Genomic DNA, 26,677 nt, shown 5'->3' on the forward strand with positions numbered 1-26,677 from the left:
AACAGCACAGCCTTGGCGCCCTCAACAATAGGAGGATGCTCGATAATGGACTGGAAGGAAGCCCCCATAGACTCCATCTGAAGACAAGAAATCTTTAGAGAGCCTACTAATCCTCCCACAAATCGTCTGATCCTATCAGCCTCAGTAGGAATCAACGAAGTAGAGTATCAGGCCAAATAGAGGAAACGGGTCACATAAGACTCTAAGGACATGCCCCTCTGCTCAAGATGTAAAAATTGCTCCCTGCTATCCTCTCTCAAAGACGGGGGACATACTTCTCAAGGAAGGCCGGGTAAAACTAAGTCCAAGTCAAAGAAGGAGAACCCTCAGGTCTGCACGCCACGAAATACCTCCACTATGTCTTCGCGTTGCCACGAAACTGGTAGGACATATAATTAACTCCACGGGTCTCCACTATCCCCATACGGTACAGCAACTCATGCATATCAAGAATAACCTCATAGGCATCCTCAGACGATGTACTAGAGAACCTTGGGGGCTCTAACTTTCGGAACCTCCCCACCAAATCCTGATCAGAAGCAGTCATAACGGTGCCATCCATGGGCCTCATATCCTCACCAGGGGTGGGTATACCATCAATGCGAGGAGCCATAGCTGCAGCGGGATGTGCTACCCGTGTAGATCCCTGCTCAGGGTCTTGCGCCCTAACTCTAGTCTATGAACCTTCGCCGGGTGTAGTGACACCAGCAGCCGCCTGCTGGGCATTATGGTGGAGTAATACTCTGGCCATGGTATCATAAATGGCCTGGTCAAAAGTAACCTCATGATGTGTCCGTGTTGGGGCCACACCATCCACTGCAGCCTGATCTCTACCCGACTAATACTCGGGCTCAGGAGATGGAGACCTCTCTTGCCACTGGCCCACTGTAGGAGCTCTGCCCCTTGCTGGGGTAGCCCCGCGGACTCTCGCTCTACCGCGTCCTCCGACTGTAGCATGCCCAGGGGTGCCACCCGTAGCTGCGAGCTCCGACGCCTCACCTCGGGCAGCGGTAGCTCTAGTCCTCACAATCTATGAGAGAAGAGACAAAAGTTGTATACCAATTTGGTCCTCCCAAATATCAACTTGAATACAATAGTATGACAGAAAGAACAAAAGTGAAATTTCCTAAATATCTGATAGCCTCCCGTAGATAAGTACGGAGCTCATCGTACCGATCCACGAGACTCAACTAGACACGCTCTTGAATTAAAGATCGGGCAACCTAGGGCTCTGATACCAACTTGTCACGACCCATTTAGCCTAGGTCGTTCGGGCACTTACCTTCCCACCTCGGTGAGGGAATCCTTCTCCCAATGATGAACTAATACATAACTTGAAGAAAGTTAAATAGCGGAAATAACAGATACGTAAGTCTCACGATATATATAGATAGATAACAATAAAAAGTGTGGAAGACAGTGAATAGCCCCAGGGTCTAGTCTGAATAATACAAGAGCATCTAGGGAGAATAATACAATCCAAGAAGTACAAATACATAATGTCTATGCCTCTGAAATAAAGTAAGACATGAAATAGTAGAGTCTTCGAGGTCAGCGGACGCCATGCTCACCTTGGAAAACCCGAGTAGAAGCCAAAGAATCGATCAACCACGGGTCAGAGAGGTAATCCGACCTGATACTCTGCATTCATAAGAGAATGCAGCAAGCGCAGGTCAGTACAAATAATAGTACTGGTAGGCGTCATAGGCCGACTAAGCATAGTTAACACAATTAAGAAAATAACGCAGATTAGCAGGTAAACCAATCATGCATGAGACCATATAATCGCAATCAAGTATCCGCCATCACCTATATAAATATCTAATCCCAAGTATGATAAGTCTGAGTATATCCGATCCAACCAATCACCATGATAGAATCATCACAACCAATCAGTACAACATAATCATCACAGTCCAGTCCTCAGAACATAATCATCACAATCCAACCATCATAACATCACACTCAAGTCATAATGCAATGCAGTGCAATGAAGGTATGAATGCGATGCCATGCCATGCTATGCAAATGAGGTGCACACATGTACTCCGGACAGAAGTATCGATGTCTCTGTAACATAACCTAGCATGACTCGTGAAGTCTAAGTGCCACCCTGGGGGATCCGCGGAGTCCATGCACTAACAAAGATTCTGGGATAACATCGAAATTGGCCATGCAACAACGATGCCCGAATATAACCATCGGACATTGGCCTCCTCACAATCACTCAAAAGAGTCTATCAAATATCAGTTTCACAAATCAACGACTCCGGAATTGAACCTCGGACATCAGCCTCCTCACAATCACTCAAGTAAAAGAGCTTATCAAGTATCATTTTCATATAAATAATGAATCTGTAATGGATCTTCGGACATCGGCCTTTTCAGAATTATTCAAGTAAAAGAGTTTATCAAATATCATTTTCGTTCAATCAACAATACCGGATCATCATCGGATATCGGCCATGCATGATAAATAGGAGAAATGTGTGCAATGCATATCAATCATCAACAATCAAGTTCAATATCACAAGTACCTCAATGGGATACGCCAACATTGCATCATATCGCAATACCAATAGTTGATATACCAATATATATCAAATCAAGTACCAATAGTGGGTACTCCAATATATATCGAGCACAAATGCGAAGAACGATGTGTCAAATCTGTCCAAATTAGGACAATAACAGAACTCGATATTTACCCACTACACATGGCATTAAGCCAACACATTTAAACAACCAAGTACACATAACGGGGTGGCTAGTCCCAACACACATCAAGGCCCAACCTAAGGCAATATCCATCCCAACTTCATACCCGAAGGTTCACATGCTGTCTCCGACATCGTAATCTAAATATGTGATTCACTATACGAAGTCTTACCAAAGGTAAATCATAACCTACCTGGACTGCCGAACCACAACACCAACAAATCGTTTTGTTGCTATGACCTTCCTATAAAGCTCAGAACCAAAGTAGTCTAAGCATAATCGAATTCTATATTAGAAATCATGAAAAATGATACTAAGATTGCTATGATATCAACTAGGTCCATTTTAACCCTAGAAATTGGGAAAATGGGCCCACAATGGCAAAACGGGAAATTCGCGGGCAAAATACCAAATTAAGTACTAGGTGATCATAACCCAACCACTAATCATTGATTTAACTCAAGAATTCTCTCAAATTTGATTTCAAGTAAAAACCCCCAAATTGGGTATGAACCTTAAGTCTCCAAATCTGAAATTCAATGTTAAAAGTGGAAGATATATGATCAATAAGCTTAGATTCATCAAATTTTAGCATTAATATCATCAATTTATCATACATGACTATAAGGAAAAGTTTCCCAAAACCCCCCTCCAAATTCCACCTCTAAGGGAATGTTAAAGGGAAGGAAGAATCTGACGTGATTGTGATTAAGGAAAAGTAAAGGATTGGGCAAAGTTTACCTCCAAGAATTCCTTCAATTTATCTCTAAGAACAGTTTCTCTAAGCTCCAATACCGAGATATGAAATAATGAGGGTCTAAGACTTACTTGAGACACATTTAATGAATTATAACTGCGCGTCACCGCCACGGCAGTTGGGTTGCCGCTAGATACCGCCGTAGCAGTATGGCCCTTTTTCGCTTTACCACCCCAACGGTCATCACGCCGCCACAGCGGTGCCGCTGGGGTGGCTCTGATGTCGCCGTTGCGGACACCAGACACCAGAATTCCCATGATTTCCTAAGTCTTCAATTGAATTTTTGAGTTATTCCCGAGGCCTTCTGCTCACCACCCGACCACCTAAAACTATACAAAAATTCGCTACGAACGCGCTCGTGGCCTCAAAATTCCTAACGGAGGTCTCGTTGACCGAGCCAACCCCCGATACCTTAATTCTCATTTCCCATCCAATGTCCCGAAATGTATTAGAATGCATTGGGAACCGAACCAAACATACACACAAGTTCTAAACGACTATCTGAACCTCTCGAAATTGATGAAATTTCAAAAAGGTTCTTTTGCCCAAAAGTCAACTTTGGGTCAATCCTTTTCCATTTTAGACTTATATTTTCACCAAAGTTGCCTGAATCCGGTCTAGACACCTCGGGAAGTGTGTCAATGGTCCCCTTGGGTCAAAAGTGAGCTAATTAATGCTCAGGAATGGGCGAAAATGCCGAAAGAACTATAACGACCAAACGGGTCGTTACAGAGTCTGTCAATGACATTTTTGTTGAAACAACTCTTGTGAACAAGACTCAAAGTAAACATCTGATTTATGGCATGCACTCCTAGGGCACATAAGTTATAGCCAATTATAAAAGCAGTAGTCAAAATTCAAAGGTATCCCCAACTTACATTAGAGAAGACATTATTTGTATAGGATGTCAATACGCGAAAATGCATCAACAACCCTTTCAGAAATCAAAGCATCAAGCTAGAGAACCGCAAAAGCAGGTACACTTAAACATATTTGGTAAAGCCAAGCACCCATCCATTAGTGGTTCTAAAAGAAGAAGTCTAAAATATTTCAGAAGTTTGAAGAGTTTCAATATATTGTGAAGAATGATATTGGAAGAAAAATTAAATGTTTTGTACAAATAATAGGGGGAGAATATGTGTCACGTGATTTCATTCACTACAAGATGACAAGATGACAAGGTGACAATTGACTTATGCCAAATACGTCAAAACAAAATGGAGTAGTTGAAAGAAAAAATAAACACTTGGCAGAGATATGCAGAAGTATGAATGTACCAGTAAATATTTTGGCGAAATTCATGAAGGTTGTTATCCACATCACAAACAAGATACCACATGCGAGACTGGGATTCATATCACTGCTCGAGAAAGCTAAGAAGATAATACTTATCGTAAGTTAGTTTTAAGTATTCGGATATGTGTTGTGTATTTGTGTTAGTTCATCTTCACAATAAGTCTAAAAAGAACAACTCATTGCACCTTTTTCGGTTACGACAAACTAAAAAATGATAGAGGTATTTTTACCGTACTACTAAGCAGGTATATGTGTGAAAAAATATGATATTTGACGAGGCATCATCATGGTTCTCCCAAAAAGTCACACTATTAGATTCAAGAGAATTGAAATAAGTTGCAACATAAATTTGAAGAACAACAACACGGAAACAAAATATAAACTAATCTAGGAGCTAGAGGAGAACCCTACACTAGAGGTGTCTTAGGAAAAGGAAAATAAGAGTTCATGGAAAATTGAAGCCTGTGATATTTCGGAGCTATTTTAGGAATAAGTCCTAGAAGCACCACAATCACAACTAAGGAGGTCTAAACAACTAAAACGTTTAAACACTAAGTACAAATATGCATCATTTGCAGAGGTAGTCAAGATAAAAGAAAAGAAACTTCAAAGAGTTGTAAGTTGAGAAAGTAGACAGAGGAAGAGATTCACAAAATGCCCGGACATCATGAAATTTGTCAAGTTCTGGGAAACACTCAAAATGATTTTAAATGGAGAATCTAGAATGTTCAAGGAATTCTAGAGAATTGAAAGAATAACTCTAGAAAGACTATTTTGAGTAAAGCCTAGAACCATTTTAGCAAGTATAACTCGAGAAATAAGTGAAAATATATAATTCTAGAATTATACCACCTCTAGATCCTACCATTAATACCTATAAATAAAGGTAGTCTATTTGATAATTGTGTGTTCTCAAGTAAGAAATAGGTGCTCAAATAAAAAATGAGTGCTCAAATAAAAAGTGAGTGATCAAGTAAGAAATAAGAGAGAGCAACCAAGAGAGTTGTTAGGTTATGAGTCTGCTCTGATAAGGCTCTTTTTATTTGAGCATCCTTGCTCAAAGCTTATAATGAAGTGAATCCTCTCTTTTCTTTTGGAAGTCCTAAAGAGACCTCCTGAACGGAAGGTACCATTCTAAAAGAATGACTATATATTAGAAAAGGCTTGATTTTGACGTGCTTGCTTAAAATTCAATAAGAAAAATATTAAGGGTATTTTAGTAATTTTGTATCCATTTACTAATGACAACTTACGTGTCTTCTCGTTGTCACTTATTCCGCTATATGTGTGCATTCCTTATCACTCCACCTGTATTTTCTCTTCATTACTTGTTTTCGTCCCTTTCTTCTCACTTTAGAGAAGTGCTTCCTCAATAGTGCTCAACTCTCAAGCATGTCCAAGGACAACAAATGTCCGTGAAAGAATTCCAAAAAAGGAGTCTTTGAGCACAATTGAACATGAAATGGAAGAAGCAATTGTAAAATCTGAAACGTCACGCAAGATGCTGAAAATAGAACAGCAGACAACATTAAGGAATATATAAAAGGTAATTCCCCCTTTTATAGTTTAAAATTTTTAATTGGCCATCAGCTTATGAAGCTTGATTATCATCTGAACTCTAATGTAGGATTTCATGGTCATTACATTCGTTCACTTAGACTCGCTTTCTGCAACCTAGCATTGTAATTATGATCCTGAGCCCTTGGGATGTCCAATGCACTTTCTTTATTTTTCAGGTTAGAAGAGAAACAAATCAAAGAGTTTGGTGCTTCCAAGACATTGTTCAAAAAACGGTACAAGGTAACTTCTTACTTCTTTCTAGTGATTTTTTCTAGAGTTACACAACCAAATTTTGACCTTTTCAATTTTTCTATAAGGTGACTGGAAATTTAGTATCTTCTAAAACATCTCATATCCTGCAAATTTAGTATCTCGCAAAGCATCTCCTATCCAGACTTCATATCTGCATGTTATGCTAGCATAAAAATGTTGTATCAGCCGAATTGTTAGATGCATATGTGTTTTAATTTTAATTTTCATATAATTTTAGTGATTTGTATAAAAAAAATACTGTTTGATTCAAGATTGAGAAAGTAATAGGAGATGTAAAGTCTTCAGTTGACTGATTTCTGAGATGCCACCAAAGAACCCCATAGTACTACAGGTTATGTTAATGGTCATTATGTATGTTAACTTAGAACCACTTCCAGCAACTTAACACTGCAACTTTAATCCTGAGAATTTCTAGGTGTATTTTTTCTCTCCATGTTTATGAAGTAATATTTATAACCATTCTTGGATAAAAGTTGAAACATATTGGAGTATTCAAGATGTAAACCTTGATAGTAACATGTATATATTTGGTAGAGCGCTAGCCAATTAGACACCAAACTTACTAAAGGAACAACAAATCAAATATTTCATTGGTATTGAAACAACCGACCAAAACAAATTGGAGTCATAATGCAAATAGGATTGTGCTGAAAGAATGAACTGTGTTTGTACGCACCAGTCGATTCTTACTTAAAAGGATTAGATAGGATTGTTTTGAAAGAATGAGCTATTAGTTTATGGAGAACTTAAGAAATTATGTATATTTTTGTATGAACGACACACGATATATGTCATATTTGACCTGTAGAAGTGTAAATATTTTCTAGAAATAATTTACCTCTATTCCCATAATTTAAATAAATTCCTAATTACAACCTCATGTTTAATTGTAACTACCCTTCCGGCCGTTATGAAAAATGTAGGATCACCCCACCAAATAGAACCTTCCCGATGGTAGAACGAGCTAATAGAAACTAGGTTGTATAAGTCTAAGAACTGAAAACATGACTTGTTTGTGATTGTTGCTTGCTTGTGTTGAGTCCATCGGGGGTTGATGTAGAAAATTAGAACTCCGAGGCCACGGGTGGATTAGTATGATGTTTTTATGTATACGTGCATGTTTTGTTTTATGTTTGTGAGTCCTCGAATGAAATGTTGGGTGATGGAGTGAAAACTGGAAAAAATTGCATACTCACTGCCTCAGTGATACCGCTGCGGGGGTAGGTATCACTACGGCGGTACCGCTATAGCGATGAACCCCTCACCGCAAGCGGTGAACCGTGTACGTGGTGTCCGCTGCGGCGGGCAGTGACCGACTATGGCAAGGTCGCTATAGCAGGATATGGCCCACCATAGCGGTGGCCGAATTTCTTTTGGTCCGCTATAGTTGGCACTTGGCCTCTATAGAGAGACCGCTACAGCGGTGGTTTGACCACCGCAGTGGTCGACGGGAATAAAATTTTGGGTTTTAAACACTTAGTTCCGAATTCTTTATTCATAAAACACCAACACAGTTCCCCAAAAGCACCTAGGGAGAATTTCCAAGCTAGGGAAACATTATTCTTAAGAGGTAAGTCTTATCCATCCCTTTCAATCATTACGTATCATCTTCGTGATTATCATCCCTTTTATGGGTCTTCAATGGTGAATTAGTAATAGTAACCCTAGAACCTAATAAACCTTGTATACTTGATGGGTTATGACTGTAATCACTTATTTATCATCTAATGGCTTGGGTTAACTCCTCTTAATCATGAATTGAACCTTTAGAGCCATGAACTAAGTGAATTAAGACTTAGGGTTTCATAAAAATGGTAGCTTGACCGTGGAAACTGCTTGTAATTGAAGTGTTGATTAAATATTGTTAGGGATTGATGATTAGTGATTATTAAGGCCTTTGTTAGGTTGTGTTACACCTAGAAATCATTCACCCATTGGAATGGGGTCAAAGGGAAGGGTGTCTTGAATTGATTTTGTGACTAGAGTAAGTATGACTCATTGATCATTCTAATTTCTAGACTTTGAGTGTTCCAAGGCTTTACGCAATGGAAAAGCTGTAGCGGAGTGATTCGCATTGTTAAGCTCTACGTTCGAGGTAGGTTATGGTCTACTTGAGTTAGACTTTGATTAGTTGATTGTATATTTTGTGAATTCAATAGGAGAAAGCATGTCTAGTCTTCATACATATGTGTTTGTGGTTGAACTCCTATATGCAATTGATTGAGTGACTGTGAGGGCTTCGTGCCGCTATTCATTGTGTTAAACCTACAGTTTAATATTGCGGTGATGCGAAGTTAATATGATCTTCTCGCTGAAATAGTGATACAAAATGATAATTGACCATTAATAACAAGAGGATAAGAAATACTAAGGTACATATACATGAAAAGGCAGAAAATGTGACCTAGATTATGGGCTCATGGTCTGAGGTTCGTTCCGAAAATGAGTGATACATTGATGTGGACCGCATCTGATGTTCTTTTCAGAGTGGAAGATTTATGGCTCGGGTCCGATGAGTATCCAGAACGAGTAGTACATGGACATCATGGGTCCCCTGCAGGTTATGACTACTGAGCAATGACATCAATTAGCATGTGTATAGAGTGAGTAAGTGGTTATTGTTGACAGGCTTGTTCTCGTTTGTTGTTTCTGTTGATGCGATTCATGATATCTTTGGGTGACCTGATTCCTGTTTATCCTTGGTTGACTTATTATGGATTATTGATTTCGTATTATTGGCTGATTTGTCTATTTTATGGAGTTTATGATGTATGCATGATACTAATCTTAGTTGGCCTATGATATCTACCGGTACATAGTGTTTGTACTGATACTACCTTGCTACATTCTTTGAGTGCAGATTGTGATCCAGAGACTGCTACCCGTCCTCATATCTAGCATTGAGGTCATTGCTGACAGAGTTTAAGGTGAGCTTCTATCCATGCCAGGATGCCTAAAGATCTCCTTTTATAATGTCTATTTCTACTCCAGACATTGTGGTTATTTGTTATACAGATTTTATTCCTTAGACATGTTTTAGATTAGAGTCCTTGTACGGTGACTTTCGAATTTTGGGAGTTGTAATAGTTAGGACTTTAGCATTTACTTCGTTGTTTTTATGGCATGACTTATTTGATTATCTTGTGCTTAAATGAGTAATCATTGATTGAATTGGTTAATATAAAAATAGACTTGAATGAATAGATGACTTATGTGTTAGTTCGCCCACTAGGAGTTAGTGTGGGTGCTAGTCATGGCGAGTTAGGCCGTGACAGAGTTGGTATCAGAGCTTTAGGTTCATCGATCTTGTCGTACAATGACATGTCTAGTAGAGTCTTGCGGATCAGTACGAAGACATCTATACTTATCTTTAAGAGGCTGCCGGACACTAAGAAAATTCTCTTTTCTTTCTTTATTTCGTGCTAATTGATTCCAATTGTTATCTGGATGATTCAAATTGTTATCTATCCTTCATTCTCTTGCAAATGGCGAGAACACAAAAGGCAGTAACCATAGGCAGAGGAACTGGTAGAGGGGCAGCACTGGCTGGGGGCGGAGTCCCGATAGTTAATCTCATGCCTCCAGTGGCTCCTAATGAGGCCGCGGGAGATGCCCACACCAGTCAAGCCAGCGGCAGTACCAGTTCCGCCAGAAGCTACAGCTGCTCTAGGTTTAGCAAATGCTATGGCGCAGGTGCTGAATTGGTTGCATAGGTTAGCACAAGCCGGGGATACACCAGCCGTTCCAGTAGGTAGGGGCGCAGGGATAGCAGCCCCAGGTCCGGATAGAGTTCAAGCTCCAGGAGTTCAGCATGCCGCAGCCTTAGCACCTCGCTTAGATGAAGTTTCGTTTTTTGAGGCTTGTCTGAGGACAGTTGCAGGGCCGGTAATGACTGGTGAGGAACATGATTTGTTTTGGAGATTCACTTAAGTGAAGCCTCCAGTTTTCTATGGTATTGAGTCAGAAGATGCGTATGAGTTCATCATAGACTGTCATGAGAGGCTCCATAAGATAGAGGTTGTGGACAAGTATGGTGTGGGGTTTGTGACCTTCCATTTCTTAGGTGATGTCAAGTTACGATGGAGGGAATATGTGGAGTCTAGGCCAGCTGGATCACCTCCGTTGACTTGGATTCAGTTCTATTCAGTATTCTTAGATAAGTATGTCCCGCGTACTCTGAGGGACCGAAGGAAGGATGAGTTTGCCAATATTGATCAGGAGAACACGTCTGTTGATGTCTACAAGTCCCGTTTTCATTCGTTGTCCCGTTATGCTCTTCAGTTGCTGCCTACTGAGGGGGAGAGGATCAGGCGCTTCATGAAGGGATTGACTATTGGACTTTAGCTATTAGCTCTTTAGCTTGTAGCCACTGGGGCTTCATTCCAGGAGGTAGTAGAGCACGTCTGTGTTGTTGAGGGGACTAGACAGAAGAGTCATGCAAAGCAGATAGAGAAGAAAGCCTGAAGGGGTGGGAATTTTAGCAACTCCTTCTCGAGGGGTCAGAGTTTGCAGGTATATTCAGGATGTTCGATTCAGTCCGCTATGTAGGTGTTTGTTGGGGGACCATCAGGGGAAAATTATCAGGCTTCCGGTCAGCATGAGGGTTATACTGCTTCATCAGCTTCTGTTCAGGGACCTACGCTGGACCGTGCATGTTACGAGTGTGGTGAGATAGGGCATATTAAGAGGTATTGCCCCAGACTCAAACAGAGTGGACAAGGGACTCAGTATCAGGCTCCCCGAGCTCCATTTGCACCAAATAGAGGAAGGAAGGATTGTGCACCAGTAGGGAGAGGCAACCATACTATGGGTAAGGGTGGAGCGCAGCCTAACTGAGGTGGTCCTCAGGCAGGCAAGATCTTATAAGTAAGGGGTTTATTCGCCTAAGTGCCTCTCCTTTGGGTGCTCTTGTGTTGTTTGTTAAGAAAAAGGATGGGTTTATGTGTATATGTATTGACTACCGTCAGCTGAACAAGGTGACCGTCTGAAACAAGTATCCCATCCCCCGTATTGATGACTTGTTTGATCAGTTACAGGGAGCTTCTGTGTTCTCTAAAACTGACTTAAGGTCAGAGTACAACCAGTTGAAGATTCGGGCAGAGCATGTTCCTAAGACAGCCTTCAGGACCAGGTATGGACACTATGAGTTCTTGGTTATGTCTTTTGGGCTTACTAATGCCCAGCTGCGTTCATGGATTTGATGAACAGTGTGTTGAAGCCCTTTCTAGACTCTTTTGTGATAGTGTTCATTGATGATATCCTGGTTTATTCTAGAAGTAAGGAGGAGCATGAGAAACAATTGAGGATTGCTCTTGGGGTATTGCGGGAGAAGGAGTTGTATGCTAAATTCTCCAGGTGTGAATTTTGGTTGTCTTCTATGTCCTTTTTGGGGCATGTGATTTCGAAGAAGGGTATCATGGTGGATCCGCAAAAAATTCAAGCAGTCAGGGAATAGGCTAGGCCCACATCAGTGATCGAGATTCGTAATTTCATGGGTCTGGCTAGCTATTATCGTCGGTTTGTGAAAGGGTTTGCCTCTATTGCTTCTTATTTGACTCGTTTGACTCAGAAAGAGGTACCGCTTCAGTGGTCCGACGAGTGTGATGAGAGCTTTCAAAATCTAAAGACATTGTTAACTACAACGCCTATTCTAACATTGCCCGTGGAGTGTAAGGATTTTTTTATTTATCGTGATGCGTCACATTCTGGTTTGGGTGTTGTTTTGATGCAGGAAAAGAAGGTGATTACCTGTGCTTCTCGGCAGTTGAAAGTGCATGAGAAGAACTATCCTACTCATGACTTAGAATTGGCAGCGGTAGTGTTTGTGTTGAAAATCTGGAGGCACAACTTGTATGGTGTCCACTGTGAGGTGTACACTGACCATCGCAGCCTGCAGCATGTGTTCACTCAGAGGGATCTGAACTCTAGACAGCGGATATGGATGGAACTGTTGAAGAATTATGACATCACCTTCTTGTATCATCCTAGTAAAGCAAACGTAGTCGCTGACGCGATGAGCAGGAAGTCGACTAATATGGGAAATCTGGCTCGTTTGATTTGTTCGGAATTTCCATTAGCTAGAGAGCTCCAGACTCTAGCAAACAGTTTTATGAGGCTGGATAAATCTAACAAGGGCAGGGCATTAGCGTGTGTTGAGGCTCGGTTATCATTTTTGGAGCAGATTAAGGCTAAGCAGTTTGAGGATGCTAAAGTGTGTAAATTCCTGACAAGGTGTGCGTGGTGAGGCCAAATAGGTCGTGATTGATGAAGAGGGGGTGCTGCGAATTAAAGAGCGAGTTTGTGTGCCATATGTGGGCGATTTGACCAAGACCTCATAGTTCGAGGTATTCTATTCATCCTGGCACTACTAAGATGTATCGCGATTTGAGATAGCACTACTAATGGACTAGGATAAAGCGTGATATAATGGAGTTAGTTGCTCAGTGTCTGAACTGCCAACAGGTAAAGTACGAACATCAGAAGACTGGGGGTACACTTCAGAGGATGCCCATTCCTGAGTGGAAGTGGAAAAGAATAGTCATGGATTTCGCGGTTGGCCTTCCGAAGACGTTGGGAAAGTTTGATTCTATCTGGATTACTGTTGATAGGTTGACTAAGTCTACCCACTTTATTTCGGTACGGATAACTCATTGTCACGACCCGACTAGGGGCCGCGACGGGTACCCGAGGCTAACCACCGAGCACCACTCGTTCTACTACTCATCATACTCATTAAGCGTTCTTTTATCAAATTCATACTCGAATCACAGAAAAATCGTTTTTTTAGAACATAAATACTTTTATATATATATATATATATATAAGCCTTTCGGCTATCCAAATAATATATATACATAATAGCATCCTTGTGAGACCATATAACCCACACTGCGTATCTACGAGCCTCTACTAGAGTGCTAGACATAGGGATGGGACAGGACCCCGTCGTGCCCAAAATATACAAATATACACAAAAGAATAATCGAGGCACCTCCGGAACAATAGAGTTCTCTCAAATCAGCTACTAGCCCCTACGAGTCTGGATCAAGATCACCTCCCTGTCTACCTGTGGGCATGAACACAGCGTCCAAAGAAAACGGACGTCAGTACGAACATTGTACTGAGTATGAGAGGCATAAGCAATGAAAATATGTCAATGAGATAAAGGAAGCATCAATAAGGAGCAATTGTATATAACTGTCACTTATAAAAGAAATAACATATGCTGGCCTACTCATAATCATCATCATATCATATATGCATAAATGAATAAGTATAAGCTGCCCGTCCATATAGGTACGGTGTGATAGTAATTAACTTGCGTCCAGGCCTCCCGCGTCTGGGGTATAAGCTGCACACTATAGTGGTGTGTGTCTACCCATCCATATAGGCACGGTGTAATGTCATGAACATATACTCATCATAATACATGTATAATAACTCAAGGATAGCTATACTTTATCGGGGTGACCTAAGGTCGCGAACCCCCGATTCCATTATGGAACATTTTTAAGTATTCTGCCTCACCTTGAAGGAAATAGTACATAAGGTGAGTGTATACCATGTACGACATCTTTAACCTTATGGTACTCTGCCTCACCTTGAAGGAGATAGTATATAAGGTGAGTGGTTACAATAAATGACACCATTAACATCATAGGAACATCATATCATAAACTCTAGAATCGTTATACTAAACTCTTCATCATCACTATTGAACTCATAATGTATCTCTTATTTCATGTGGTTATTCATGAACATGGCTATTAGTTTTCTGGAATGTAGGAAATTCATGAAGAGGAAGGAAAAGTCATGCTATAGGATTCATGCCATAGAAATAAAGGACTAGCCTCACATACCTTTTACGTTTGACTAATCTATCGCTTGCTTGTTCTCCTTTAATGCCCACGTTTCTACCTTCAATTGAAGTCGCATTAACATTAGTTAATCGGCTATAAGAACGTGTTACTATTTCTAGGGAAAATTGGGCAACATTTCCTTTGTTTATACAACTTTTCCCATATTCTATATCAACTCCGAAACGTTCATAACAACATTCACAATATCGCAAAAAACAATCATCATTCATCTACATTTCCCACAACTCACCATTTCCCTTCAATTTCTCCACAATTATGATTATAGCTCACTATCGCGTTTTCTCATATATAATACTTATCCCATGTTATAAATGTCATTAATAACATAACTATACTCGTAACATACGAAGAATCATGATTCATATTAAGCTACAACTCAAAAATGTCACTATTCTCATATTTGTAACCCATTTTCTATTTCCTTCTATAATCCAGGTCTTTCAACCCCTCAATACTCTAAATAACATGAATTGATCATAAAACATACCTTTGATAGTATAGGAATGGGTTTTGGATAGCAATACTCCACTTGAAGAAAACCCTAGCTTCAATATCCAAAGAACTCTTGTAGCTTATTAACCCTAGCAAGACCTCTAGCACATGGGTATCTTGATTCTTGCATAGTGATAATTAATCTCTCTTGGATTTTGGCTTGGATTAGTTTATGGAGTGGAAGAGAGAGCTTTTGGATCTGATTTGGTAAGATGAAATGTCCAAATGAAGTGGACTAAATTATATAAAGGGGAACTTAAAATCCCGTCGGGCAATTCTACGCCAATTTTGACGGGCCGTCAAAATTCCTACGGACCGTAAAAATGGTCCGTAGAACTGCCCAGTAAAATATGGGTCATTGTGACCATTTGACACTGGGCTGTGTCAATTTGACGGACCGTAGAATTTTCTGCGGGGCGTCAAAATTCCTGCGGGCCGTCAAATGGTCCGCAGAAATTTTCTACTCAGACAGTCTGTCGTAGAATGGCCATAACTTTTACTCAGACGTCATATTTATGAGAGGTTTGTTGCGTTGAAAACTAGACTCGATGAACTTCAATTTGGACAAAAGAAACGCACTAAAACTCCTCATATTCTAGGAGATATTCCCCCACCAATTTGGACCAAAATTCTGTCCGAAAAGTTTGCCAAGTTTTACCAAAGTTCCCACAAACTCCATTCCTTTATTTGTTTGTTCGTAAATCCTTCCCTGTCTCATTTCATGGGCTTAAACCCCTATAACCATAATATGGGAACATGTAATCTCATATATCCTAAGGTAACTCCCGTTTCCGCGATTAGGATAACTAACGTCTAACGAATCTCAATGGACGAAACTAGCTCATGTGTGATCATGATAAACTCGTAGACATCCTCAACTGGTGTGTTATAACCCATATTTTCATACATTGGGACGTTTTAAAATAAACGCGACAAGTTAAAGACAAGACTATCTCAAGATACGAAGTAGAGACTTTAACTTCCGGTTTCGTTTCAAGTCACAATTTAACTACAAATTTCGTTTGACATGGAAGTATTAATGGAAAATTGGGATTAAATTAACCATGATTAGATTATTAGTGGTATTGGGAAAAACAAAAATCAGTCCATTTAAAATGGACATTGTTGGCCGTGTAGTTTAAGTGGGATGGTCAATGGTTATTGACCCAAAATAGTGTGGGACACATGTCCAAATCATGGAGGGAATATATAAGGCAAAAATCTGATTATTCATCAACTCACTACATCATTTCAACATTACAAAGTGTAGACAAATATAGTGTTAGAGAGAGAACCTCTCGGCCTAGAGCTAGCCGAGAGTGAGGGTTCCAAATTGCTCCAAAAATTCAGTTTTCTTAAGCAATTCAACTCCATTGAAGGTATATTAACGTGTAGCATCCATTGATATAGCAAGAACAAGTGTTAAAATTCAAGAAGAGAGTTTGAGGGGCTAGCCGATTGAAGAAGTTAGTTGCAAGGTAAGAATGATCATTTTTCTTGTGTTGTATGATATTTTGAAGGTACAATTCGTGCATGTTGTTGTTGGATTGTTGTTGTGGTTGAAGTAGGGGGTGAGCCGTGAGCTTGGTGAAGCCATGGTTGGTTTCATTTTGCATGTATTGTTGATGAATTGAATGTGTGTCAACATATGTAAATGAACAAAGATTGTAGAAGTTGGTTTATGATGTTGCATGTTGGTATTGGACTGTTTTTCTTAAATTTTAAATGAGCCGTGTGCTGTAGGCTTTAATGGAATCATGTTTAATCTTCTTGTACATGTATTGGAAGCGTATTGAATGTGTTGTAGTATGGATAAATGGATGAAAATCATGAAGTTGTTGGAATGGTGCTGAAGCCGTGTAAGGGGACTGTTTTAGGGGGATTGTGGACTGTTTTGTGCCAAGTTTTGATTGTTGTTGTTATGGACATTGTGGTGTATTGTATGTATATTGAATATGTGAATTGAGGTGTTAAAGAAACGAATCATGTTGAAGTATACAAGCAGTCCAAAACCGTGGACTATTTTAAAGTTAGAAGTGAATTAGTGTATGTTGAATGTTGAATGTTGTTATGAACATATAGTGAAAGTGAAGTGAAATGATTCAAGTTGAAATTGAAATGAATTGTGGGCTGTTGTAAGAATAAAAATGATGCTAAAACAGTTCCAAGAATCGTGAAAGTAATGTTATTAAACGGGTTGTTGTCGTTGTAAGTTAAAACTGGAAAAATTGCTAAGTGAAAATGGTATTGTGGTATGTGCTGTTTGGCCGTGAGTTTGGGACTGATTTGAATGATGTGCAAGCTGTCCAAAGTCCCCTAAGTCATGTTAAACAAGTTTGGATTGATATATGAAAGAATGATTAGCAATGTTAGCTTGTAGCACTAGTTGGTTTGAATGCGAACGAAACGTCGTTTAAATGTTAGAAAGGGATTGTGAGCGTCAAAATACGTATTAGATTCCTTTGTAGACTAATTGTAGCTCTTGATATCTTGATATAGGATAAGTGTTTTTGGGCAGCAAGTACAAGTTATAATACGACTAAACGCTAAAGGTATGTAAAGCCTATTCTTTCTTTCTTTTGGCATGTCCTAGACGTAAGTATGAAATGATATGAACCTTAGGGTAAATTCTATTCTCTAGCTCCATGCATGACTTATGATTCTATATTTCCTTAATGCTATTGTCACGAGCCTACTACATGATTGACTAATGAATGATGTATAGAAGTTCTTACTCTTAAAAGAATGGCATGAACAGAAGCATACTTGACTTTCAAAAACTACATCATGGAAATTGATACATGTACATGAAAGCTGAAACGTTCCTTGTTATAACTTATAATGAGAGTTGAAAAGAATTGAATATGATTATTATCCCAATACCTTAGAGCTGGTTAGTTGCTTATCTATTGAGTCTCAAAAGATGAATTGCATATATGTGGTTGCTTATTATTCTGCTCGTGCTTACCGCTATATCCTTCACTGAGTCCCGGCCAAGGACACGTTCTCGTGCGCATATTTACTATATAAATCACCGAGTCCCTCAATAGAGGGCCGGGACACGTTATATATATATACATATGATGATATGATGATGTGATGATATGATGACACGATGATATGGAGATGGTGGCCAGGAGGGCATATTCCCTATTACCGAGTCCCTCACTAGAGGGCCGGGACACGTATTTGTTTATGTTTATGATGCTATGATTTTAATTACTGAGTCCCATACTAAAGGGCCGGGACACGTTATATATGTTATATACAGAATGATTATGCAGCTTTGATTACAACACTCTACATTGATATTGAAATGAGAATGATACAGATGAAATATGTTCAAAGGCAAATTTTATGAAATTCTGTTTGTTGCATTGGGTCCTATACACCTTGTCTCAGTATGAGTCCATTACTATATTTCATGCTTTACATACTCAGTACATATTCCGTACTGACCCCCTTTCTTCGGGGGGCTGCGTTCATGCCTGCAGGTACAGACGCTCGTTTTGGAGATCCGCCAGCTTAGGATACTTGTTCAGCTACTTTGAAGTGCTCCCTTATTCCGGGGCCTAGCTTGTGGTATAACTCCATTTTGTCGTATATGTATGTGTTTATTCGGGGTACGGCGGGGCCCTGTCCCGTCATATGATACTATCACTACTCTTAGAGGTCTGTGGACATCTGTGTGGGTCTATGTATAGTTGATGTTGTGTTGTATGGACATGACTTATGTTTGGGGCGTACCCATTCGTGATGGCAGCCTTGTCGGCTTGCATATGTATGTATGTTTGGAATGTTGCGTGTAATGGCAGCCTTGTCGGCTTGCGTATATATAAATATATGTTGTTGTTGAAAATGGTAACTCCTCAGGAGACAGGTGCTTATGACATACAGAATCGTGACAGCTTTAAAATAACGCCCTGCCTTTTTATACAAATAAGTTCATGACATGCTAGTTATAAATGATTACAGTTAACAGGCAATATGAGTGTCCAATTCGAGCACTAGTCACGGCCTACGGGGTTGGGTCGTGACAAAAGTGGTATCAGAGCGGTTAAATCCTCGGAGTGTCTACAGACCGTGTCTAGTAGAGTCTTGTTTATCGATGTGTTGTACACCACATTTATAAGCAAGAAGCTACAGGACATTTAGGATGTTACTTTTCTTTCATATCTAAGATCGTGCGATAGAGCCTGAACCTAGGAAAGATTGTTTCTGACCTCTTTTCCCGTCGGTAGGTGCAGAACTGCGAGAGATGAAGAGGCCAGCTGCAGATAGTGGGGGTGCTAAGAAAGCCCCTAGGGTAAATTCGGGACCCCAGTCTCCAGGACCGAATAGGAGGAGCCTCAGTTATTCCATCGAGACTGACCCCTCGGAGGACCCAGCGACAATTTCTCCAGAGTTTTTGATATCCAGGGAGGCGGCCCCTGAACCCATACCAGTTGCTCCTATGGTAGGGCACCACGTCAGACCGGCTACCCCGGTAAGTGTTACAGATTATTCCAGCCCCCTGTCCTGGTCATCGGTAAACCAGGAGTTGCCCGGTTATCTACGTTCGCCGGATTTAGATGAAGAAGATGATGAAGGTCAGACGAGTAAATGGCGGGCAAACGATGACGAGGAGTACACTTCACCTTCTAGATCACCGGATCAGACTAGAGACCGATCGACTACAGGTATATGAGACCTTATTGAAATTTCCTATGTATGTGCATTTGTTATAGATTGTTACCTATTCGCGGCAAGCGAAAATCAAAGGAGTCAACAACCAAGTATTTACGAGTAACAGTGACCAAGGCGTTCCCACCCGTGGGAATTTTGGAACCTAGAATGGAAAGTAGTTGCACGTACAGGTGAAAGTTGGATAGCAAGGGTACATAATGAGAATTTATATATTCGGAATGGCAAATTGTCCATCATTAGGGTGAGTTATGGTAAGTATAGTAAGGAAACGGGTTGAATGGATACATTGCAGATAAGTCCAGTTAGAAAGTATGCACAGAAGAAGCAAAAGGGACCAGTAACTGTAAACAGAATATATGTTAGACATAGTACGAATGCTGCAGGTACATTTAAAACCTGCAGTTAAACATGGAAAAGGAAATTAAACAAGAAAGAGTGACAGGTACAGTTTGTGTTGGGTATACGAGGCAATTTCGTCATTCTCATCTTGCGATTGATATAGGAAGCCCTGTGCGGCCACAATACGATATATATATGTATGTGTTGGCCCTGTGAGGCATTGTTGGTATTCCCTGCGTGCAGGTTCTGGGATAGTAAGAATGACAGAGGAGACTCTGCCCAAATTTTCCCAGAAGTAGGAAAAAGAAAAGAATGAGACATAAGTTCATAATAGGTTATGGAAGGGTGACACCAGTACGGTAAATCTATCATGTTGGACTAGAAAACTAACAAAATATACCCCCATCTCATGCATAAGAGGCATCGTTCTTATTTGGGGGACGTTGTGTTGAAGAAGCTTATATGAGCAGCAGAATTTGGAATTCATTTGAATGGATGAGAATACCTGCAGTCACATTTTTGCCTAAAAAAAAAGAGCTTATATTGAAGGACGAAAATGTCCGGTAAAGTACAAAGCATACAATAAGCAGTCTGTGAACTAAACGGTTCGTCCACGACTCAAGAATAAACTTGGAGATGAACTATGAGCATCAAGCACTAGAAGTCCTGTGGTGATTGTTAGATCCTAGTGTTCTTCTGGCGGTGGTTGGAAAATGCTTCGTGATGACACTTTATTAGTTCTTAGTCAATTAATTGGAGATGGAAATTCGTGGAAGGAAAACTCAACTTGTGAGCTGTTATGAATCAGGTGTTCCACGTGTTGTTGATGAAATGCTAGGACGACTCGGAAGAGCTTGCGACCCTAAGGGATAAATTATGACGAGTTTACAGTTAAAGGGAGTAATGGTATGATTGAGATAGAAGTACAAAGAAAGAAGAATTATAACAAGTTATGAAGGTAGTAAGATAGTTTGTGAGATACTAAGGGTAAAATCTATCAGAAAGGGTGAAAAGTTAAGTACGCCTAATCCGCAGAATGTAACTAAAAACATAGAAGAATCGTGAATAAGATTAAGAAGTATTACGGCATAGGATGGATTACGAACAGGATGTACTGTGAACACCATAAGGATTGCTATAGAAATGAGTAAAGCCTAGTGAGGAAGAAACTAAAGGAAATGGTGTAACTAGTGTGAAATGGTAAATCAGATGTAGAACGAATAAGGAAGAACTTACAAGGTCCTACAGGGAAAGTTCAGAATAAAAGTCAAGTGGTAACAAAAGTGAAAGTGCGCACAGGAAGGGGAGGGGGTTAAGAGAAGGAGGAAGATAAGAATAAAGCGAGTGGGATTACAGTGTTGCAATGTGTTATGGCGTGTATAGCAGAGAAAATGAGTTATATAAGCGACAGAATTGTGAAAGACCGAACCAAAGGAAGATGAGCAACAAGACAGAACAAATACCAGAAATGACTGGTGTGATAAGAATAAAAAGAGATGAACAGAATATGATTTGAAAATGAGGAAGGGCTTATGTAGAGGTTGTGTTGTCTGAAAGATACGGGAATAGCATGGGATTCCTCGTGCACAAAATAAAAGATGGACGTAGACTGGGGAAATGAAAGGAATACTAAAGGAAGTACCCAAGACAAACGTAATTAATTGAGTATGAGTATAGAATAAAAGGGAAACATATAGTTATGGACTTAAAGATGTAGTGCGACGAAACGATGCTAAGACAAGACCACTATTAAGACAAATTCGATATGATTTCGAGCAAGTTAGAAGTTAGCATTTGATATACAACAAGAGAGAAAGAGTATGAGGCCTAAAAGAGTACCGCGTATATGTAACTTCACCTCGGGAATAGTGAAATTCTTAAAGGACAAGGATTGTGGAATTGCAAAACAACTGATGTATTGTGAATTTATTTGAGGAAACAGATGATATCCGTTGGGATAAAGATATTGCTATAAGAAAGCTTGGGACATTTATCATCAGAATATAAGTGCTACCTAATTGGAATTTAAAACGACTATAAACACTAGCTCATTACTGATCGGAATAAATGGAATGTGACTTTGGGTAGATTGTTACATTACTCACATTACTTGAGTACCAGCCATCAGATAAAATTTTGTACTATATAATCGAGAGTTCTCATCGCCTCGTGATTTTGTTAAGGTCTCGTACGAAGATAATCAAGTTATAGATTATAAAGAAAAGACATGGATACGGTGTAAGTACAACCCCAAAGGGGGGAAGCGGGTGAAAGTAAAGTAAGTATAAATGGAAACAATTGACACTGCAACAAGTTTAATGTGAATTCTTAAACCTTAAGTGAGATCCCTTGCAGAAACAAGTTAGTAAGATTTGAAGGCCAGCAATAAGTGGATAGAAGTCAAGATGGTATTGGAGACAGTGCTGAGAATTATTGGTAGGGGTCTTGGATAATATGACATCAGAACGTGGATGATCACTTGCCACTTATCGAGTTTGCTTATAATAATAGCTACCATTCTAGCATTCATATGGCACCGTACGAAGCTCTATATGGCAGGAAGTGCAGGTCACCTATAGGCTGGTTTGAGGTCGGTGAGACTAAGCTAATAGGCCCAGATATGGTTCAGCAGGCTGTGGATAAGGTGAAGCTTATTCAGGAAAGATTACTGGCAGCCAGAGTCGACAGAAGTCATATGCAGATAATCGACGTCGACATTTGGAGTTTCAGGTTGGCGACTGGGTGTTCTTGAAGGTGTCACCCATGAAGGGTGTTATGAGATTCGGCAAGAAAGGGAAGTTGAGCCCGAGATACATTGGACCTTATCAGGTTATCCGTAAGGTAGGCCAAGTTGCCTACGAGCTAGATTTACCAGCGGATTTAGAAGCAGTACATCCGGTCTTCCATGTGTCAATGCTTCGGAAGTATATAGGTGATCCTTCCAGGGTGTTTCCGGCAGATGATGTTCAGGTAACAGAGGAGCTATCATATGAAGAGCAGCCTATAGTTATACTTGATCGACAAATCAGAAGGCTGCGAACTAAAGACGTGGCTTCGGTTAAAGTGTTGTGGCGGAACAATAATAGGGAGGAGATGACTTGGGAGGCCGAAGAGGAGATGAAAAAGAAATATCCTCACTTGTTTTCCACGTCTACAGGTAATTTAAACTCCCTTACTTGATTGTGTTAATTGTATGCTCAATTTATATGTTAGCAATAAGGAAAACCCTTCCCAAGACTCTTATAGAACCCGACGGGATAAAAATCGACATTCGAGGACGAATGTTCAAAAGGGGGGGAGGATGTTATAACCCATATTTTCATACATTGGGACGTTTTAAAATAAACGCGACAAGTTAAAGACAAAACTATCTCAAGATACGAAGTAGAGACTTTAACTTCCGGTTTCGTTTCAAGTCACAATTTAACTAAATTATATAAAGGGGAACTTAAAATCCCGTCGGGCAATTCTACGCCAATTTTGACGGGCCGTCAAAATTCCTACGGACCATAAAAATGGTCCGTAGAACTGCCCAGTAAAATATGGGTCACTGTGACCATTTGACACTGGGCTGTGTCAATTTGACGGACCGTAGAATTTTCTGCGGGGCGTCAAAATTCCTGCGGGCCGTCAAATGGTCCGCAGAAATTTTCTACTCAGACAGTCTGTCGTAGAATGGCCATAACTTTTACTCAGACGTCATATTTATGAGAGGTTTGTTGCGTTGGAAACTAGACTCGATGAACTTCAATTTGGACAAAAGAAACGCACTAAAACTCCTCATATTCTAGGAGATATTCCCCCACCAATTTGGACCAAAATTCTGTCCGAAAAGTTTGCCAAGTTTTACCAAAGTTCCCACAAACTCCATTCCTTTATTTGTTTGTTCTTAAATCCTTCCCTATCTCATTTCATGGGCTTAAACCCCTATAACCATAATATGGGAACATGTAATCTCATATATCCTAAGGTAACTCCCGTTTCCGCGATTAGGATAACTAACGTCTAACGAATCTCAATGGACGAAACTAGCTTATGTGTGATCATGATAAACTCGTAGGCATCCTCAACTGGTGTGTTATAACCCATATTTTCATACATTGGGACGTTTTAAGCAATTCAACTCCATTGAAGGTATATTAACGTGTAGCATCCATTGATATAGCAAGAACAAGTGTTAAAATTCAAGAAGAGAGTTTGAGGGGCTAGCCGATTGAAGAAGTTAGTTGCAAGGTAAGAATGATCATTTTTCTTGTGTTGTATGATAATTTGAAGGTACAATTCGTGCATGTTGTTGTTGGATTGTTGTTGTGGCTGAAGTAAGGGGTGAGCCGTGAGCTTGGTGAAGCCATGGTTGGTTTCATTTTGCATGTATTGTTGATGAATTGAATGTGTGTCAACATATGTAAATGAACAAAGATTGTAGAAGTTGGTTTATGATGTTGCATGTTGGTATTGGACTGTTTTTCTTAAAATTTAAATGAGCCGTGTGCTGTAGGCTTTAATGGAATCATGTTTAATCTTCTTGTACATGTATTGGAAGTGGATTGAATGTGTTGTAGTATGGATAAATGGATGAAAATCATGAAGTTGTTGGAATGGTGCTGAAGCCGTGTAAGGGGACTGTTTTAGGGGGATTGTGGACTGTTTTGTGCCAAGTTTTGATTGTTGTTGTTATGGACATTGTGGTGTATTGTATGCATATTGAATATGTGAATTGAGGTGTTAAAGAAACGAATCATGTTGAAGTATACAAGCAGTCCAAAACTGTGGACTGTTTTAAAGTTAGAAGTGAATTAGTGTATGTTGAATGTTGAATGTTGTTATGAACATATAGTGAAAGTGAAGTGAAATGATTCAAGTTGAAATTGAAATGAATTGTGGGCTGTTGCAAGAATAAAAATGATGCTAAAACAATTCCAAGAATCGTGAAAGTAATGTTATTAAACGGGTTGTTGTCGTTGTAAGTTAAAACTGGAAAAATTGCTAAGTGAAAATGGTATTGTGGTATGTGCTGTTTGGCCGTGAGTTTGGGACTGATTTGAATGATGTGCAAGCTGTCCAAAGTCCCCTAAGTCATGTTAAACAAGTTTGGATTGATATATGAAAGAATGATTAGCAATGTTAGCTTGTAGCACTAGTTGGTTTGAATGCGAACGAAACGTCGTTTAAATGTTAGAAAGGGATTGTGAGCGTCAAAATACGTATTAGATTCCTTTGTAGACTAATTGTAGCTCTTGATATCTTGATATAGGATAAGTGTTTTTGGGCAGCAAGTACAAGTTATAATACGACTAAACGCTAAAGGTATGTAAAGCCTATTCTTTCTTTCTTTTGGCATGTCCTAGACGTAAGTATGAAATGATATGAACCTTGGGGTAAATTCTATTCTCTAGCTCCATGCATGACTTATGATTCTATATTTCCTTAATGCTATTGTCACGAGCCTACTACATGATTGACTAATGAATGATGTATAGAAGTTCTTACTCTTAAAAGAATGGCATGAACAGAAGCATACTTGACTTTCAAAAACTACATCATGGAAATTGATACATGTACATGAAAGCTGAAACGTTCCTTGTTATAACTTATAATGAGAGTTGAAAAGAATTGAATATGATTATTATCCCAATACCTTAGAGCTGGTTAGTTGCTTATCTATTGAGTCTCAAAAGATGAATTGCATATATGTGGTTGCTTATTATTCTGCTCGTGCTTACCGCTATATCCTTCACTGAGTCCCGGGCCAGGACACGTTCTCGTGCGCATATTTACTATATTAATCACCGAGTCCCTCACTAGAGGGACGGGACACGTTATATATATATATACATATGATGATATGATGATGTGATGATATGATGACATGATGATATGGAGATGGTGGCCAGGAGGGCATATTCCCTATTACCGAGTCCCTCACTAGAGGGCCGGGACACGTATTTGTTTATGTTTATGATGCTATGATTTTAATTACCGAGTCCCTTACTAAAGGGCCGGGACACGTTATATATGTTATATACAGAATGATTATGCAGCTTTGATTACAACACTCTACATTGATATTGAAATGAGAATGATACAGATGAAATATGTTCAAAGGCAAATTTTATGAAATTCTGTTTGTTGCATTGGGTCCTATACACCTTGTCTCAGTATGAGTCCATTACTATATTTCATGCTTTACATACTCAGTACATATTCCGTACTGACCCCCTTTCTTCGGGGAGCTGCGTTCATGCCCGCAGGTACAGATGCTCGTTTTGGAGATCCGCCAGCTTAGGATACTTGTTCAGCTACTTTGAAGTGCTCCCTTATTCCGGGGCCTAGCTTGTGGTATAACTCCCTTTTGTCGTATATGTATGTGTTTATTCGGGGTACGGCGAGGCCCTGTCCCGTCATATGATACTATCACTACTCTTAGAGGTCTGTGGACATCTGTGTGGGTCTATGTATAGTTGATGTTGCGTTGTATGGACATGACTTATGTTTGGGGCGTACCCATTCGTGATGGCAGCCTTGTCGGCTTGCATATGTATGTATGTTTGGAATGTTGCGTGTAATGGCAGCCTTGTCGGCTTGCGTATATATAAATATATGTTGTTGTTGAAAATGGTAACTCCTCAGGAGACAGGTGCTTATGACATACAGAATCGTGACAGCTTTAAAATAA

General features: G+C 39.9%; 1 long non-coding RNA gene across 2 annotated transcripts; it reads left to right on the plus strand.

The window, feature by feature from the left end:
* Positions 1-5,707: 5,707 nt before the first annotated feature.
* On the plus strand, positions 5,708-18,931 carry LOC132615789 (uncharacterized). Of its 2 annotated transcripts, XR_009572845.1 has the most exons (4): positions 5,708-6,317; positions 6,508-6,571; positions 9,465-9,531; positions 18,471-18,931. It is a non-coding gene; the product is annotated as an uncharacterized LOC132615789 (long non-coding RNA). The 2 variants fall into 2 exon arrangements; XR_009572844.1 differs by lacking the exon at positions 5,708-6,317 and having other exon boundaries at positions 6,401-6,571; positions 18,471-18,928.
* Positions 18,932-26,677: the final 7,746 nt, after the last annotated feature.

The sequence above is a fragment of the Lycium barbarum genome, chromosome 10, assembly GCF_019175385.1.
Source record: "Lycium barbarum isolate Lr01 chromosome 10, ASM1917538v2, whole genome shotgun sequence".
In the NCBI taxonomy this organism is placed as follows: domain Eukaryota; kingdom Viridiplantae; phylum Streptophyta; class Magnoliopsida; order Solanales; family Solanaceae; genus Lycium; species Lycium barbarum.